Source organism: Anabrus simplex, chromosome 3, assembly GCF_040414725.1.
Source record: "Anabrus simplex isolate iqAnaSimp1 chromosome 3, ASM4041472v1, whole genome shotgun sequence".
Classification (NCBI taxonomy): Eukaryota; Metazoa; Arthropoda; class Insecta; order Orthoptera; family Tettigoniidae; genus Anabrus; species Anabrus simplex.
The window spans coordinates 128,263,731-128,279,155 of record NC_090267.1 but is presented as its reverse complement, the minus strand read 5'-3'; positions in this window follow the sequence as shown (position 1 = coordinate 128,279,155).

Here is a 15,425-nt window from a genome sequence, read left to right as displayed (position 1 = left end):
GCTGAAGGTTTGTCTCAAGAACCCCTATTGAAATATCCAGGATTCTCCTATCGTTAACATGCTTCAGTTGATGTTGCACTACACCACCCGTTATACATTTTTGGACTAAACTAAATTTAATTTAATTTAATTTAATTTAATTTAATTTATTGCTTGCTACAGGATCTTCATTCCAATTACAGCAACATACTTTGTGATACAAAGTGAAATTACAAGTAATTATTACTTAATATTATCTAGGTTGACTTAATTAAATCTACTCTAAACTAATTTAATATAATTAATCTAATCCTATCTCTGCTGTTATTTGTTCCGATATACTGTAATTTAATGTACTGAGCATACAGTATTTTATGATAACTGCTATCTGTTAATGCTAGCCGTGAACTCTCTACTGTCATGTTTGTACTGAAATCAAGAGCATTACATTTCCGAGATGCACTGTTACAGATACTGCATAGTCTGTAAAGCGGTGAATTTTGATGGACAGATCTTCTGACATTCTTATTTGAAAATGTTACATTAAATCTTGAATTTGGGCGCCGCCCATGGAAATTCCGGAGGGAAAGGAACTGAAGATTATCAATTTGAGAATTTATTGTTTTATATATGAACTTTACCGCATCTTTCTGCCTTCGATCTTCTAAACTCTCCATTTCTAAATTTAACAAAAGCTCGTTATACGAAACCATTTGTGGCTAATGAGATGTTCTTTTAAAATGTTAATACTTAATTTTTTTTGTTTCTTTACCCTTTCAAGTTAATACACATGCATTTTGCACCTAGGGTCCGGCTCAATGGCTAAATGGTTAACGTGCTGGCCTTTGGTCACAAAGGTCCCGCGTTGAATTCCCGGCAGAGTCGGGAATTTTAACCTTAATTGGTTAATTTCGCTGCCACGGGAGCTGGGTGTAAGTATCGTCTTCATCAACATTTCATCATCATCACGATGCGCAGGTCTCTCTAACGGGAGTCAAATCAAAATACCTGCATCTGGCGAGCCGAACTAGTCCTCGGACACTTCCGGCACTAAAAGCCATACGCCATTTCATTTCATTTTTTTTTTTTTCACCTAGGGCTGCACACCACGTTCGCGTATTCCAGTTTTGGCCCGACCAAGGTGTTGTACAACTTAATATACGTTTTTTTATGTTTTTAAATGGCTTCACATTTCTTATCACAAATCCTAAAGTTCTACATATTTCAGCGACCACCTTTGTACCTGAGGAGTGAAGAGAAGCTCCAGGTCTAATAGTAATAGTCCGACGTCTTTCAATTCTATTACGACTCTAAGGTCATCGGATGTTTTACTCGTACTTCGGGTGAACGACATGGACACACACTTTGGAATGTTTAAATATAATTTATTTTCTGTCGTTATTCAGATGTAACTTGAGATGTTCATAGTCGCTAATGGTTGAAATCCAGTGCAATGTGAATTTATACTATAATCTAGGTTGAACCGTGTCGTCGTTTTAAGTATCTTATGTAGAGATTATCGACAATATTCTTTATCAAGCCAACTAAAGTAGCTCTGCTTGATCCGAGGTAATCAGTAGAGCCAGTCAAATGAAATCGAATAGTACTTCATATAGACAGTGGAAGCTGCAATTCCATGGGCCTTACTTTACTGGACTATTCCTGTTCAAATAGCATTTGAATCCAGGGTTATTTCTATATAAATACATTTTGGGTTATGGATCATAACCACCTACTTTTTTAAAGGCGTGTAGCCGAAAAGGCCCGGTGTAGGTCTTTCTAGTTGATGCAGTATAGGCGACCTGCGTATCTGTGAGGATTAGGCTCTACCTACGATGAATTCTACACACACACACACACACACACACACGCGCGCACACACACACACACACACACACACACACACACACACACACACACACACACACACACACACACACACACACACACACACACACACACACACACACACACACAGTGTCTCCAAGCCATTGGAATTAGCCAATGGAAGTTAAAATCCTCGATCCGATCGGGAATCAAACCCGGGCTCCCCTGGACCAAAGGCCAGCATGCTAGCCTTGGAGCCGGACATACTCTAATTACTATTTTGGTTGTGGAACAGTTTTTCCGACACTATTGAGGTAATGGGTCTGATCAGTCTTAATTATTTTCGGCTTTTGGATCAGTTCTGTTAAAATACTGTGTGGATTGTGATTCAGGACTGTATGCCAATTCCATACAAATATTACGATTTTGTGTGAGTTCCAAACAAATATTGTTAGGATTGTGAGTTAGTTCGTTACAAATACGACTGTGACCCAGTTCCATCCATATTCTGTTTGAATATTGCGAGTCGGTCCCAATAAATTTGGTTAGGGTTCTATATCAGTTCCATACAAATTTTGTTTGGACTGTGAGTCAGTTCCATCCAAACACTGCTTGGTTTAAGACTTATTTCCCTCCAAAATCAAAATACTACTTGGATTGTGATTCAGTGCAGATGCTGTTTGGTTTATGAGTCAGATCATTAATGGCGTTTGGGTTGTGATTCAATTAAACCAGTTACTGCTCGGATTGTGAATTGGTTCCATTTCGTCCATGGGGTCCTGGGTTCGATTCCTGACCTTGTCGGGGAAATTTAATCTTCACTGATTGTTCCTTCTGGGTCGGAGACTGGCTTTTGTGCGGTCAACATTAGATTTCATCCCAGTTAGGACCCCATCCTCACAGACGCATAGGTCCTCCAAGGGCGTCAGCTCGATAGACCTGCAACAGACCTCCCCGGAAGCCACACGCCATTATTATTATTATTATTATTATTATTATTATTATTATTATTATTATTAATTTAAGGGGCCAAATTTGTAAGTCATTGGTCAGATACTGGTCGATGCATGACAACTCTAGTCTAGTCCAAGCTCTGTTATTTTACTGAACAATCCAGTTCCATTACGATTTCGTGCAGGTGAACTCAGTGACATAATTATGTTCATAGTGAGGTTGTGTTGTGCACGACTCCTCTTATATAGACAGAGTTTTATTTCTTGGGTTGACGAGAAGAAGTTTAATCAATTATTCGTATTTTGTGGGGAAAATAAGGTAGTCCAAATTAAAATTAATCAAGAATTTGAAGCTGTCTATGACCTAAATGTCTGCACATTCCGACCTGCAAAGACAGTGTTTGAGTTTTCAGTAGATGTTACGGGACTGAAGAGCTATTCATCACCCAACATACAGCCTAAATCTGGTATCTTAAGTTTTTCACCTATTCTCCAACATCGAGGACATTTTACACACGGGTAATCTAAATGACTTCATTTTCATCACCACCGTTTATAGCCAGCACCTCACCTTATACCGCCAACATTTTGATTTGACAAATTGATTCCTCGTCTGGACTAGCCCTTTGTTGTGGCCGTTAATATGACAGTATCAGCCTGTGGCCAACTCTTGATAGATGCAGATTTTTTTGTATTTGTCTCATGACACAGGCCAGAGCAGAATGCAATGTGGTGGGTTTTGAGTGTCCTTAAACTAAAGACTACTCTACACAGAAAATAAGCATGTTTTATTATTCAATACATTTATCGGACTACGGTTTACCTATATTTACAAGTTTACTCACTTTCGAGATTTCCACTGGACACAATTTTTATTGACGATTGTAACGCTTCGTGGCGCTTCGAATTTATTTTCTCCAACATGGTCGCTACAGTGCAATGTATTTTCATAATAGTTCTCTTCACAACTAACAAGCTTTGTTGAATTTCCCGTTGTCGTCTGACTGGCCCACTCTTGATGTACGATTCGTCACGGGATCACGACCGTCTCGTATTTGCATGCATTCAACTTGCAACTGATTCACTCAAGACTGACTGATCATTCGCCGGTTCCATTCTTCATATAGGCCCGCAGGACATTCTAGTAATTTCCACTTCCAGATCATTTAGTGTGTCTACTCCCTTGTTAATCAGCTTCCAGCTTCTTCTAAAAGCTTCCTTATGGCGAGCCTCTACAATTCACTGGCGCTATTGTTTTGTTTGCTGCTGTACCGCCGACATTGTCGTCTCTCGTCGGCCCCATGCAATCTCGGCCTTCCATTCTCACAGTAGGTTCTATTGAAATCTCAGCCTCATTTATGCAGGTGGCAGTATGGAAGCTGCTGAGTTATGGTTGGTGTTGAGTGATGGCATTCTGAGCACGAGTAGTGCGTCCGGATGTTATGAAAGGAGTTATGCGTGGTGTCCGGACATATGCGGTCATCACAAAATCACGGACCTTAGCGGTCACTGAGACAAACTTGTGCCTACTCATAGGAATTTCCTAGTTGGCACAGGACATTTGCGGTTGCTGCAGTAGGAGTATCCCCGCTAACCTGCCTGACTTCCTGCTCGCTCCTTGCAGATTAACATTTTTCTCTTACAGGCATTATTTAGAGACTGATACTTTCAGACACAAACACAATTCTATATCGAAACTTCCTGGTGTAAGTATTTACTGCTGTGTGCTGTAATGGATTTGGCAGTTACTGATAAGACAAATGGTTATATGTACAGAAAGTATAAGGAAAGTCAACATGAAATCGTCACCTGGGTGTGTCTATAGGAGAAGAACAAGTCATGTCATGTTGTTGGTAACATACTATTCTGTCGATGACAAATACATATATTCCATTATATTTTCTATCCGACCTCTCTTGGTCAACTTTTGTTCTCTTCCGACTCCACGGTACGATGTTTGTCAAGCCCAGGTAGTCTTAAATTTTCACGTCCTTTGTGTCCTCTCCCTTCATTTTCCCTAAAAGAGAGTTGGACCTATTCGAATTGTTTTCTGCTTACTTTGAAGGGAGGATGGTGGCACGATCCTACTTTCTCACAAAAAAAAAACAGTAATCACCACCATCACGGAAAGGTCCCGTGGCTACCACGATATAAACAGTCACGCAGATGTACAAGTTCGTATATTTGATATCTAAACTCTAATACACCACAAAGTGAATTTTTATATACAAACATCAGAGGCTAGTTAAAAAAAAGTTTCCTATTTATTTATCGTGGAATAATTAAAGGTAGGTCAAGGTAAAAGACACTGTTTTATTCCGCATCAATCCTTCATTTTTAGAAAAACAAAAGTGAATCCATCGTTAATTTATTTATGGTAGTCGAACGTCACGCTATTTTTCGAAGAAAATGGGATGGTAAGTGTCGTTATAATGTTCTTCCTTTGTACATACCTATTTACATTAGGATTACCTGAAGCAGCAAGAAGATTACGCTAGTTCTTCTATGTAAGAAATTGCCATTAAGCAGGACCTGATCTCGCTGGTTTCTTCATATTTCTTAACGGTTCTTTCCATCCTGTCATCTTTCTTCACATATTTCGTCTTCCTCATCTTAACTTCAAGATTGAGATCCAGCACACAATAGTATATACAATACTCACACCAGGAAGTTCGGTATAGAATGGTGTTTTGTGGCTAAAGGCATCAATCTCTAAATAATGCCCGCGAAAGAAAAATGTTGATCTGCAAGGAGTGAGCAGGTGCTCAGGCAGGTTAGCGGAGATACCCTGAGATTAAGCTAATGAGGCCCAACCTCTGCTGCAGTGACCGCAAATTTCCTGTGACAACTGGGGAATTTCTGTGAGTGGGCCCAAGTTTATGTCAGTGACCGCAAATGTCCGGCGACCGCAAATGTCCGTGACCGCAATTGTCCGGCAACCGTTACTCATAGGGTCAGTATATTGCCGAAATCGTTTTCCCGGCTTCCTTCCAACTGCATAACATTCGATGGTGCTATTTGAGAATCTAACCATTCCGACAGATACTTCAGTTTGTTGTTTGGGGTAATTAGTGAAAATGAAAACCTACAACCGGTTTTCCAGTCATTGACCGGGTCAGGGATGGAATGAATGAAACATATATAGGCTGTTATTACAATGGGGTCGCCACTCCCAAGGTGATTTATTAATGAGTGATAATGAAAATGAAATGAAATGCCGTATGGCTTTTAGTGCCGGGATATCCCAGGACGGGTTCGGCTCGCCAGGTGCAGGTCTTTCTATTTGACTCCCGTAGGCGACCTGCGCGTCGTGATGAGGATGAAATGATGATGAAGACAACACATACACCCAGTCCCCGTGCCATTGGAATTAACCAATTAAGGTTAAAATCTCTGACCCGGCCGGGAATCGAACCCGGAACCCTCTGAACCGAAGGCCAGTATGCTGACCATTCAGCCAACGAGTCGGACAATGAGTGATAAATGCTATGAAATGATAATGGAGAGTGTTGCTGGAAGGAAAGATGACAGGGAAAACCGGAGTACCCGGAGAAAAACCTGTCCCGTCTCCGCTTTGTCCAGCACAAATCTCACATGGAGTGACCGGGATTTGAACCACGGTGTCCAGCGGTGAGAGGCCGACGCGCTACCGTCTGAGCCACGGAGGCTCCACTGGGGGAATTAGTATAGGCCTACAGACTAAATTGATGTGGCTCTCCACGCCACCCTAACCTGTGCTAACCTTTTCATTTCTACGTAACTACTGCATCTTACACCTGCTTTTCATATTCATACCTTGGTCTAACCCTACCGTTCATACCGCCTACACTTCTTACAAACACCAACTGAACAAGTCCAGGGTGTCTTAAGATGTGTCCTATCATTATATCCCTTATTCTGGTCAAATTTAGCTAAATAGATCTCCTCTCTCCAATTCGATCCAGTATCTTTACATTTGTGATTCGATCTACCAACTCACCTTCAGGAGTCTTCTGTAACACCAAATTTCAAAATATATTCTCTTTCTTGTCCATGTTTCACTTCCATTCAACTCCGTACACCAGACGAATATCTTCAAACACATCTTTCGAATTCCTATATCAATTTCGAAGTGCGCAAATTTCTTTTCTTAAGAAAGGCCTTCGTTGCTTGTGCTAGTCTGCATTATAGGCCTATATACTCCTTACTTCTGCTAACGTTAGTTATTTTACTACCAAGGTAACAGTATTCATTTACTTCCTTTAAGACTTCAATTCTTAATCTAATATTTCCTGCATCACCTGACTTCAGTATAAATAAACTATATCTGAAACGTAACAATCAGGAAAGTCATTTATTCTTTTCATATGTGACGCATAAGCTTCTGATACGGAGCTAAGTGGAGAAATGCTGAGAATAATAATGTCGAACACCGTACACAAGATACTGGCCAATGCTCTCCGTAGTGAGGCATTAAATGCCTGTGAACAGGTAAGTTACCTCGATGAAAATGCATACGAATAGATATCGTCGCAATCAATCGTCCGAAGAACATGGAAGAAATCATTGATCCATGTGCTAACTCCGAGACATCAGGCACTCAACCAGATGATTTTTACAAAAAAGAGATGATTTGTTAGCTACTTCAACTACACTTCGTAGATATATTTCAGAAAAAGGTATTAAGGTGACAGACGTTTGGCTTGAGGTGAACTATTATTTTGTTTACGGAAGACTAAAAGTACATGTCACCGAGCGAGTTGACCGTGTGTTTACGGTCGCGCAGCTGTGAATTTGCATTCCGGAGATAGTGGTTTCGAATCCCATTGTGTACAGTCTTGGAAATGGTTTTCCGTGGTTTCTCATTTCCATACCAGGCAAATGCAGAAGCTGTACCTTAATTAAGGCCACGGGCGCTTCCTTGCCACTCCTAGGCCTTTCCTACCCCATCGTCGTCATAAGACCAATCTGTGTTGGTGCGACGTAAAGCAAAGTGTAAAGAATAAAATAAAATATATGTCCAAGACAGCCTTGTGCCTACAATTATAAAATACTAGCTGATGTACCCGTGCTTCGCTACGGGATTCTCAGAAAGACTGACTTTGTGGTTTTCCTAACCTGAGATCAACATAGGTCATTACAAAAACGTAAGTATGAATGTAGCGATTAAAAGCAATGCTATCATATAAAATACTCGATCAAATGGAAAGCCGCACGTTTTATCACTTTTAACGAACAGTGCTGCGGTTATATTGCGGTGCTAATCTAATAGTCCAAAGTTCCAGAGCTGGGATGACCAGGCCGCAGATTGCCATGAACACTCATCTGCCATTATTCCGCTAAATATGCACACTGTTCATTCCAATCAGTGCCTCAGAATAGGGATTGAATAGCCCGAATGCTATGATGATCCAGTGTGTTACGTACCATTAGTATCAGAAAATTTATAAACCAGGGGAATGGCATGCTAAAGAAGAAAGTTATCTAAATCCCCAGCTACTTCCTATCAATATTCAGACAGGCTGTTACACTCTGTACGACTGGGCGAGTTGACCGTGTGGTTAGCGGTGCGCAGCTGTGAGCTTGCATCCGAGAGACAGTGGATTCGAACCCCATTGTCGGCAGCGCTGAAGATGGTATTCCGTGGTTTCCCACTTTCACACCAGTCAAATGCTGAGCCTGTACCTTAATTAAGGCCTAAGGCACTCCTAGCCCTTTCCTATCCCATCGTCGCCATAAAACCTATCTATGTCGGTGCAACGTAAATCAAATAAAAAGTACTCTGTACGCAGCAGTAATCCTATCTACCGGAGATGAGGGGCAACAGAAGACACAAAGCACATCACAACAAACAATGGTCAACGTAATGTTATTGTTGATCAATGTTATGAGCTTTCTATATTGTAGGCCTTCACATTTAGTTTTCTTTCGACTCTGTGATCTGTAAAATATTTTATACCATAAACTGTAGTTTCTTATTCTCTGACTTTACATACCGATTTTCATTAAATACTGTTTACCCATTTTCTCGTTACTCGGCGCTGATATGGACTTATTAACACAAATCCAAATTCATGAATATCTTTGCGATCATAGCCAGTACGGTAACAATGCATAAGACATGAATAATATGAAATTTAGTACTATATAACCTTAGTTATGTAGCATTCATCGATTACACCTCTAATAAGAAATATTTGATAATTGCATTTTAGGCCTTCCCCTAAACTACCATTTCACTCAGCGTGAATATAATTATTGATAGCCTAGATTGTAGCAACTTATTCCCCAACTTTGCATACCCATTTTCTTTAAAATACGACCACTAATAACATAAATAGTTGAGAATTCAATTTTAGGCCTTCCCCTAAACTACAGTTTCACTCAGCGTGAGTAAAATGATTTATAGCCTAGATTGTAGAGGCTCATCCCCCGACTTCACATACCGATTTTCATTAAATTCTCTTCAACCGTTTTCTCGTGATGCGTGTACAGACAGACAGACAGACAGACAGACAGACAGACAGACAGACAGACAGACAGACAGACAGACAGACAGACAGACAGACAGACAGACAGACAGACAGACAGACAGACAGACAGACAGACATTACGGAAAAGTAAAAAATGCATTTTCTTGTTACTATGGACATGACCGATACAGAAATACTATTATTTTCAAATTCTGAGCAATGTACAGACAAAACTCTTATTTTATATATATAGATTTGGTTGTTATTATCATAAGTCCGCCTCTGTGATGTAGTGGTTAGCGTGATTAGCTGCCACCCCCGGAGGCTCGGGTTCGATTCCCGGCTCTGCCACGAAATTTGAAAAGTGGTATGAGGGCTGGAACGGGGTCCACTCAGCCTCGGGAGGTCAACTGAGTGGAGGTGGGTTCGATTCCCACCTCAGCCATCCTGGAAATGGTTTTCCGTGGTTTCCCACTTCTCCTCCAGGCGAATGCCGGGATGATACCTAACAGGAGGCCACGGCCGCTTCCTTCCCTCTTCCTTGCCTATCACTTCCAATCTTCCCATCCCTCCACAAGGCCCCTGTTCAGCATAGCAGGTGAGGCCGCCTGGGCGAGGTACTGGTCATTCTCCCCAGTTGTATCCCCGACCAAGAGTCTGAAGCTCCAGGATACTGCCCTTTGAGGCGGTAGAGGTGGGATCCCTCGCTGTGTCCGAGGGAAAAGCCGACCCTGGAGGGTAAACAGATGATGATGATGATGATTATCATAAACCATTTTATTTATTTATTTATTTTATTATTGCAAACTCTAGTAACAGTTATATTTTGTAAAACAAGTATATAATTACTCTGTTGTCGCTTTGGTTAACATAATTCGGAACAAGCGAGAGAAATAACATAAAAAATGTCAATGTTACTTTTAGAGATTACCTTCCATTATCCAGGAATCGGAATTCTTTCCGGTAGGAGTTCTTTAGCTTTGGCACGAAGCTGTCGTATTTAAAATCCCCCAAATTCCTACCGAGTGAAGGTCGATGGCGCTTTACTGGAGACAGTGACATTATCCTACCCCGCTACTGATGTGAATTATTGATATCTAAAAAAATTGTACCCAAATTTTGATACTCAAAGGGATAGTTTCAAAACCTGTATTGATGTCCAGGAGGATTTACACATGTAAATTTGAGAAAAAGCTGTTAGCGAGAGATGTAAACGTCCTAATTGGCTGGTAGAGATTGTATGCCTGACACTACTATGTTCATCGACGAAAGCCTGAGGTTAAATTCAGAACACGCATCGTACATGTTATTGCGGTATGACGTGACACGCTCTCTTTCCAGCTTTGGGAATTATGTTTCCGAACAGTCTGTTTGCTGCTTGTTTAACCTTTCCTCTACGGCCTACTATAACTAGCACGTTGAAATTTGTCAACAGATATGATCGAACATCGTTCACGGGGATATTCTGTCAATAACAGAACACATATTTCTGTCACAAATTATCAAAAGCGGTGCATGGAAGAGCTCACTGACAATAATTCACGAATGAACACCACGCAATCAGGAACATGATTGACGAATATGACGAATTATAACTTACGGGTTTCAGCCGGTCAGCACCCGATTACGTTCCAAATTAACCAGGGTAAGTGAAATAAATGAAAATCCACAGCTTATTTCCAGTAATTTGAGCGGGTCAGGAATGGAATGAAGGAAGCCCCCATCTAGTGGCGAGGATAGGAGTTGTGCCGGCCGCCGATACCCATTGCACTCGTACGTGGCAATGATGAATGAATGACAGATGAAATGCTATTGGAGAGTGTTGCTGGAATGTATGACGATAGGGAAAACCGGAGTACCCGGAAAGAAACCTGTCCCGCCTCCGCTTTGTCCAGCACATATTTCACATGGAATGACCGAGATTTAAACCACGAAACCCAGCGGTGATAGGCCGATCCGCTGCCACCTGAACCAAGGAGGCACAATCAGGGTAAGTAATCGACCTAAATACAGTATAAGTACTGGTTTGATATAAATAAATCATAAATTGTCAAAAATATTAAAATATTACTAAGTGAGCGGATTTATGTACGGTAACGGAATAGATTGCATTCCTACTCTCTTCTTCTATTTAAGTTCTGCATAGCAAGTTGCGTAACTTATAGGGGATGTGAAAAGTCATATCCTTAGTTATTATGCAACTCTTCAGAAAAATGCGTTGTGCGGCACGGACGACACTGAAGTAACTGATATCTGGATTTAATAATGCTATTTGCTTTACAGGCCGGCCCCGTGGTGTAGGGGTAGCATGCCTGCCTCTTACCCGGAGGCCTCGGGTTCGATTCCCGGCCAGGTCAGGGACTTTTACCTGGACCTGAGGGCTGGTTCGAGGTCCACTCAGCCTACGTGATTAGAATTGAGGAGCTATCTGACGGTGAGATGGTGGCCTCGGTCTAGAAAGCCAAGAAGAACGGCCGAGAGGATTCGTTGTGCTGACCACACGACACCTCGTAATCTGCAGGCCTTCACGCTGAGCAGCGGTCGCTTGGTAGGCCAAGGCCCTTCAAGGGATGTAGTACCATGGGGTTTTTTTTTTTTTTTCTTTACAGCCCACTAACTACTTTTACGGTTTTCGAAAGATATCTGGGTTTTAAGCACTTTTAATTTCAAACATTAGTTCTAAATATCTATAGAATCAAGGGTTTGTTTGTCCGTTATACAAATCTACACACTTCCATTGAACGGTACCAAAATTTGCACCAAGAATCATGAGGCACTCGGACGGGTGTAGAAGTAGTTATATCGTCAAAGATTTAATAAAATTGGTCACCCTATATGATATACGGTAGAAATGTTTGACCGAGCTCGATAGCTGCAGTCGCTTAAGTGCGGCCAGTATCCAGTAATCGGGAGATAGTTGGTTCGAGCCCCACTGTCAGCAGCCCTGAAGATGGTTTTCCGTGGTTTCCCATTTTCACACCAGGCAAATGCCGGGGCTGTACCTTCATTAAGGCCACGGCCGCTTCCTTCCAATTCCTAGGCCTTTCCTATCCCATCGTCACCATAAGATATATCTGTGTCGGTGCGACGTAAATTGAAAAAAAAGAAAAGAAATGTTTTTGTGTTGGCATCAATTTTATATCAAAGCTCTTAAGTAATAAACTGGACACACCAAAAGTATGTGTATTTGAATAGCAAGGAATATTGTCAAACCTCATACAGAGGTTCAAGACTAAACTCTTCTTTGGTACTTCCCTGCATGTTTCTCTGTGATACAATCTAACGATTTATTCTCTAAAAATTTATCCTGAATTCCATAAATGTATATCAAGTGATTGGTTATGGGCATCATATTTTTTGTAATTTATGCCGTTTGAAAATTAAATAAATCGATCTATTGTAACCAGATTACCTTCAACATTGAATTCTGAACGCATGTAAGTAACTTGAAAGCAATCTTACAATTATTTCCTCTTGGCGATATCTTTACCACAGCCACACATTGCAGCAACTAGAAAGTCTGATCTGAATCTTTCACCTCTACTCTACCATTAGGGGAGATCATAGCAGGGATTAATTTGGAAGCTCCGTGTTTCTCTCATGGTCAGTTGTAACAGGGTTGGAACTCCGAGGAATGTGAACATTTACGCTCGGAGTAGTGTGACACGTGATTTTTTTTATTCTACGGCACTAATTAATGATTGTACGGTTAGAAAAAACGTATACAATAATACGAATCGATATCAGTAATTCACACTAAGTTCAAAAAGTTACCGAATTGCAAAGAAACAAATGTAATTCTCTTTGAATTTTTTTAAAAAATAGGCCTATATGTTCAAGTATTTGTTGATATAATATCGCGTTCTATTACCACAACAGATGATGCATATTATTCCATTAGCTCGGAACTTTTCAACATGAACAACGTGATACATTGAGGTTGGAGCCCGCGGGTAACTGCTAGTTTAATATAAACAATCTCTAGTAAGAGTAACCCCCAATGAAAGAAAACTATTACAGTCCTTCCTTTAATATTTTTTTGCTGTTTTGTACCTTCCGGGCATGTTTTGACTGAAATCCAAACAAATTTTGCAAGTATATCGTACATAATCAAAACACTTTGATAATACCCCTACCGGGCGAGTTGGCCGTGCGCGTAGAGGCACGCGGCTGTGATCTTGCATTCGGGAGATAGTAGGTTCGAATCCCACTATTGGCAGCCCTGAAGATGGTTTTCCGTGGTTTCCCATTTCCACACCAGGCAAATGCTGGGGCTGTACCTTAATGAAGGCCACGGCCGCTTCCTTCCAACTCCTAGGCCTTTTCTCTTCCATCGTCGCCATAAGACCTATCAGTGTCGGTGCGACGTAAAGCCACTAGCAATAATACCCCTTCCAATGTTTGGTATACAAGCCTGTATGAATGAACTAAGAGCCCGCATGACCCTCTATGTGCAAATAGCATGTACCGATTATACACTTTCTGATCGGAAGTATTCGGACGCCTACTTGAGACTGTCCTCCAAAATACTGTTCCACAATCCATAGTCCTGTACTAGAGATCAATACGGGTCTGCATAACACTTCGAACTCTGCAGCGGAGACTGTGTACCAGGTGTCGGAGCACGCCTCCGGGAAAAATGGCAGATCTTTCTTCCTGCAGTGCTGTTACAAGCGGGGTCGTGGGATCAGATGAGAAGTTGCCGTTTTAGTTCATTCCAGAGGTGGTCGATAGGAGTGACATCAGCGCTCTGTGCCGATCAGTCCGATTCCGGAATTTTATTGTCCCTACTTTATGATAGAAGAATTACGATGCCGAAACGCGCAGTGATGATCCCCGAAGTGATCTTCAATCAAGGACATTCTGACAAGCTTTGCACTGCCTTTTTATACTTGCAGCGGCGGTCGTAGTACACTTTTGGTCGGATGTTACATACTTCCTGACAATACAATAAATACACTTAGGGGTTGGTTTGCCTAGTTGTATTTTCCCTTAAAAATTTAATCGCTACCAGCAGTCACGAAAGTAATCAGTTAACTAACTAGCTACTCACATAAGGTGAGCGAAAGAATTTGTTTGTGTCTATTATTGCCTTGAACATGATATATTTTGTACTAAATCGTAAATATTAGGTCTACGCAATTATCTGAGTGCTTTTAATAGATATACCCCCACCCCCATGGCGAGAGATCCTCGAAGGGCCTTGGCCTACCAAGCGACCCCTGTTCATCCCGAAGACCTGCAGATTATGAGGTGTCGTGTGGTCGGTACGACGAATCTCTCGGCCGTTCTTCTTGGCTTTATAGACAACATTTTCTAAAGAAAATTACCCTGCGACACTTGCTTGTTGAGCATAGGAGTAACAACTTTACTACAATACACAACATATATTTAATTCTTCTCTGAAGTACAGTGCCGCTAAATTTACACTCTTTAGTGCACTTTACAGAAGAGGTTCAAAGCAGAGAATTGCCTCTGGAAGAGGTTCAAAAACACTTCCACGGACCTGCTCACAAAGCTCACTTCGCCGATTTATGAACTGTCGAAGGCGAACAAAGTTTCATCTAGCGTCAAAACTGTATCTTCGACAAGGAAACGTTTGTTTTCGTGTCCTATACAATATCTATAAGTTTGTCGATGACATTTTTATGTATCCTGTATTTCCGAACAATCTATTATACAACGTGCTTCAAAATTACGGTCCCTCTATTTCGCGACGAAGTCTGTGAAATATCAACCCGTATTTACTCTGTTAGTTATAAGCCTTGAAGTGCGATTGAGCAGAGACTTGAATTTTGAGCCTGCCTGGATAAATGGCATACAGGTGGGCCTATGTACGAAAGATTATCTCACCAATCTTACTGAAGAAGTTTACTGCAGGATATATGGATGAAATCCGTACTTGGCCGAGAAAACTGAACATTATTGAAACACAGATTAAATGTTGTGTATTGTTTGTTAAGTTTCAGAGAGGATTGGGTAATTGTGTTGTTTTACGTGCTTCTTTTTTTCCTGTTTCTTTCCCTAATATTCATGTCCAAACAAGAAGTGACCTCTGTTTTAATGCGTGTAAATGCCACATGATTGTTATGTCTCTATCTCTTAAGATCATAAACATTCATATAGAAGTGCGTTTGTGCACATTGCCTTTGCTGTTTACGGCAAGACTTTCGATGGAGTAAATAGGGAGAAGTTATGGGATATAATGGAAAAG